This window comes from Bombyx mori, chromosome 27 (genome assembly GCF_030269925.1).
Source record: "Bombyx mori chromosome 27, ASM3026992v2".
Lineage (NCBI taxonomy): Eukaryota > Metazoa > Arthropoda > Insecta > Lepidoptera > Bombycidae > Bombyx > Bombyx mori.
The window spans coordinates 1,436,137-1,441,457 of record NC_085133.1 but is presented as its reverse complement, the minus strand read 5'-3'; the positions used below and the strand labels follow the sequence as shown (position 1 = coordinate 1,441,457).

At 32.2% G+C, this 5,321-nt stretch overlaps 1 long non-coding RNA gene across 1 annotated transcript; it reads left to right on the top strand.

Annotated features, from left to right (window-relative positions):
- The first annotated feature begins 1,252 nt into the window (after window positions 1-1,252).
- On the top strand, window positions 1,253-4,905 carry LOC119630686 (uncharacterized). The gene is made up of 2 exons (XR_005246392.2): window positions 1,253-2,191; window positions 4,655-4,905. It is a non-coding gene; the product is annotated as an uncharacterized LOC119630686 (long non-coding RNA).
- Window positions 4,906-5,321: the final 416 nt, after the last annotated feature.

The following is a 5,321-nucleotide window of genomic DNA, read 5'->3' as shown; positions in this document are numbered from 1 at the left end:
CGTCTTCGCCATCTTCAAATTCTCTGTCATTCTATCTGTCATTCTCTTCTCTCTTTCTTTCCGTTTTCTCTCACTCACATCTTAACGCTCCGTTCCACACTCTATTCATACGTTCCGTTCTTACCAATCCTACATTATCAGTAGATGTTTTAAATTCAATTAAAAAAAAAAAAACACATTTTAAATTAGAGGATCAACGGCGAAAACCAATTAATTTTCGTTTTAGGAGCTCCAAAAATATCACGTTAATGGAATTAATTGATATTGAGAGATATTCACAACATTTCGTTATAAATAAAGTTTGTTGAGTTCAAATTATAATTTAATTGGTTCAACATTTATTCGGTAATTGATGCTTAAAATAATTGGATAGTCGAAGCTATTGAATTATCGGCGGTAATTGTTATGATGTTCACTGATTTCTAGTGTACTTGAGAAATAGACTTTATATTATATTAGGTTTATGGTATTCTAAATTTCAAGAGATTATTTATAGACTCATGGCTCAGCTGGTGTCAAGTGGTTACCGAAGCCCATAGATAACTACAACGTAAATACCGCCACCCACCTTGAGACATGGGTTCGAAGGCTTCAGTTTTTTATAATATAACGGCAGCTCCACCCTTTAAACTGAAATGCATTGCTGCTTTACGGCAGAAAAACTATGATTAAAGCCACCGACGGAAGACGCGGGCAGGAAAAATTTACTTACCCCAAACTATTTTGTTGTTTCTAGTACTAGAAAATCAGTTAACTAATTTCAAAAATAACAAAACAATACTTTTGAATGTGTAACACGTATTCTTGAACGATACCCATGATCAAGGATTAATATTTATTAAAATTAATTTTACATTTTAAGTTTATGTTTATTCTTCCCAGTTTACATTTTCCAAAAAAATCGAATATATCGCATTTTTCGTGATCACAAACGATTGAACTAATAGCTTCGTCGACATTATATTATTGTGTTATCTTAATTATATTTAGGTTTTTTTGCACATAGAAAGAATTAACCGTAATTTAAAGTCTGCCAGTTTGTTTGATTAGAATTGAGAGAGCCGCCGACCAACTTTTCTATTAAAAATAGGGTTTTTATTTTCTCCAAAACTACTGTATTAACTGCACCATTAAAATTTGCAAACACTTGTTCACATTTTGTTCAGTATGATAAGGTTAGAAATAAAAAGAGCATCACCCTTATTATAAACTGCATTAAAATCACAACATACAAAATCCTGTTACGGTTAGTATTTGTAAATGGTTTCAAAAAAGTCGCAAAAATACTTCAAAGAGTTAACAGCGAATGAACCGCAAAGGTCTTTCACTGGGCGGGTGTTATGAATGAATGAATGAATGAATGATTTATTTTATTTCAGACAACAATAAGTCCATATGTGTACATAGTATCATTGAAACATACTCAAAATTAACAAAGCCAATAAAATAAAAAAGATACATTTATTAAAAGTAATTATCCGTTGAATACATTTCAAATATTCCATTCAACTGATACTTACTTCGAACCAACCATTATTATTATTATTATTGTTTTTTTTAATTTTTGAAGTGAAACTTCCTTATCGGCGTTGGAAAAAAATTTACCGTCACATTTTTCGGTTACGCGTCACATTTTTCCGTTACGCGCCATCTGTTTTGTATTCATGTCTATGATAATAAAATCCTTTTGTTTAAACTTTATCTAATTTAACTTTTTTGTATTCATGTCTATGATAATAAAATCCTTTTGTTTAAACTTTATCTAATTTAACTTTATTTAACCAATTTCTAGAAAGTTGCATGTAGATCATTTTTCGAAAAATAAGGCCATAAATAAGTTTCACTTCTTACGTGTGTACACTAGTACACGCACACATTTTTATTTTCTCAGCTTATGCTGGTAGTACTTTAGTGACATTTACGGACTCGGTCAAGTAAATGTCACGGTTTCTTGGGGTTGGCTAACTATTGCATTATGTGGTTGATCATATTCTATTTGCAGAAACTTTCGTACGATTCTGCACGTGTTTAATATAGCAGCTTTTTGAAGAAGTATGTAGGTGCTAGGTTTTAGGTCAAGGAGCTTCAAACCATGATGTATATGTTTTGGAATAACACCAGTTGTGGACAATACTAGCGGGACAATGTATACTTTTTGTTGTTTCCAGATTCTTAAAACTTCATCCCTAAGGTCTGCATATTTGTGTATTTTTTCTGCTATTGTTTTTTGTAGGTTGTGAGTGTTAGGGACAGCTATATCGACGAGGTAAGTTATTTTATTTATTTTGTCTCGTACGGTAATATCGGGACGATTGTAGTGTATGGTTCTATCGGTTAGTATTGCGCGGTCATAGTAAATTTTATGAGTGCTATTTTCCAAAACTGTTTTAGGAGTGTATTGATAGTATGGTGTATGTGTGTCCGGGATGAGTTTATATTTGAGAGCTAGTCTTTGATGTATAATATTTGCAATTTGATTATGTCTATGTGTGTAGTCTGTTTGTGCAAGATTAGGGCATGCTCCAGTGATATGTTGTATAGTTTCTGGTTGGTTGTGACATTTTCTACATCTATCGTCTGTTACTGTAGAGTCTTTGATAATATGTTTTTTATAGTTCTTAGTGTTAATGATTTGGTCCTGGATTGCTATAATGAAGCCTTCAGTTTCTGGAAATAGAAATCCAAGAGTGAGCCATTTATTTGATGCTGATTTGTCTATGTGCGGTTGTTCGAGATCTTGAGGATGTCGGCCATGGAGTGTTTTCTTTTTCCATTGTTCTATTTTACAGTTTTCAGAGTTATTTTCTACATTACCTACTTCCAAATTTTGGGTTAGATTTAGCGGTGTGTGGTTCAGATCATTACTAACTATTGCTTTGTGGATTTGACTACTGCTAGCTTTTTCAAAGAAAAATGATCGTAATTTAGATATTTGTGTGGTCCATAGGGTAAATATGTCGATAAGGCCCCTTCCTCCATCCTGTCTTTTGATTGTCACTCTTTCTATGGCAGATTTTGGATGTAGGCAATTATGTTTAGTAAGTATAGTTCTTGTTGCTATTTGTATATTATTGATATCTGTTTTAGTCCATTTTATGATCCCAAAGGAGTAGGTTAATATAGGTATCGCATATGTGTTTATAGCTTTTATTAAGTTTTTGGCAGCTAAGTTACTTTTACTTAAAATATGTACCCTATGCTTATACTCATCCCTTAAAGAGCTTTTCAATTTATTATGGTCTATTCCTTTTGATTGCTGGTATCCTAAGTATTTATACAACTCATTCGGTTCCATAGCTGTAATTATTTCATCTCGACTTACTGTGTAATTGCCTGGCTGGATCTTTCCTTTTGCTATATGAATAGTTTTGCATTTATCTAAAAAAATTATTATTATTATTATTATTATTATTATTTAGTCCGCAAGTGAACCATTGTACAATGGTTCAAGTACCGACAGTCATAACGGTCTGTTAATGCCTTCAGGATGCTGTTAGGGTTGATGACCTTAGGTTTATACGTAATTTCTTAAGCAAATGAAAATCATAAGTCGTTAGCGCAGTTCGAGTTTTATTGGATTCTACAATAGCCAACGCTACAAGCTCATGTTTAATGGTCTAAAATTATTCGAACATTTCTCAAGCCGAAAATAATTGTAATGGCATTCCAGATATTTCGTGCAACACCAATTAAAATACTTCAGGTACGCTTAATTGACATAATGAACTATAACAAACAGAAATAGACTGAGTAAATTTTAATTAGTCATTATTTCAGATCCCATAACTTGGATGTTGGTAGGGATGTAGGTCAAGCTAGTATTTCCTCTTGTGGTACGGTTTTTTTATCATTCCAGACATGAGAACGTATCTTGAGATTCGTTATGTCGAAAGCCATAAATAAGATGTTTCTTGTATTATAGAAAACAAAGCCGTTGATAAATTCACTAATAGATTAATTAACTAAGAGTGAATAAGTAATAGTTTACAATTTAAACTACTTATACAGTTCCTTCTATTCTAAAATATTCAATAGGTCGCAAATAATAGAAATATAACTATAGTAAATAAATAGGCAAGAGATATGATTCTATCTATACGCCTTAAATGAGGACATTTAACAAAATATTAAAACTCCTTTGAGCCATGAAGCAACAAAATTAATTTTTACTTGTTTTTTTTTGTCATTATCATTCTCCTTCCGTTCAATCCTCAGTTGTCCATGAGTCCATATTGGTCTCCAGTTGGTCGAATTCTGCTGTAAATACATATATATTATATGTTTCAATCTGAAGCTCGAGATAGTGATTTCGATATCTATAACTGATATTTCAACCAGCTTTTTCAAATTGGGCTTTCTCTGGAGAGGAATTCTCATTGTAACACTTTCAGTTAAAAATTATTTTTATTATCAATTACATGGATGATCTGCTGTGATTAGGCTGTATTTTCATCAGATACAGTAAGCTTTCCAAGAAATAATTTATTTTTGCTGTCAAAATTAAATGTTCACTTACAATTGAAACAAGCAAATCCCGTACCATTTGTATCAATTAATCACATTTAAAATTATGGCAACAGCAAATCCATTCCCCCGAACAATCCCAGCTAGGATTCGAGTGATTTTTAACGAAACATGTAAAATATTGTTTTAGACATAAGGCGCCCGCTGCGATGTTCGCAAGTTTTCCATCGAATAATATCAAAAATATGGCTTTGGTAAAAACGGTGTGCGGTGAAATGTTAACTAAGAATCACAAACCAGACCTCACACTGCAAAAAGAGTCAAGATGAAATTACGGAAGATCTTGTATATTTATTTATTTTTTGGGATATTAATTAGCTGATTGACTTTACATATTTTGATGGATTTAAATATAAGGTGTTATTCAAATTTTCTCATTTACAGGAGTGATATTGCATTAATTTAATTAATGGTATAAGAAAAGAAAAAAAAGCTGAAGAAATCAAGTATTGTATAATTACTTTGCTTGTCCCTTCTGCTATTCTAATATATTTATTATTCTTTTTTCAATTATTAATATTGTTCGCTTTTTAGTCAGCATTTTTAACGCAGTCAGGTTTTTTTTTCATTTTATTCAGCTTTCGTTCGACATGTATAGAGTGGTTCCTATAGTCGTGACATATTCACATATAAATATATTATTAAATACATATTAGAGTAAGACTGAGAAAATGATCGCAAAGATCACCACCATTGGATATTTACGCGGACAGAGTGGATTCGCCAACAACAACGACCTCCCTTTCATCATAGGGGGCTGCCGGGGGAAAGTATGGGGGAAAGTTGGAAAGTACCGG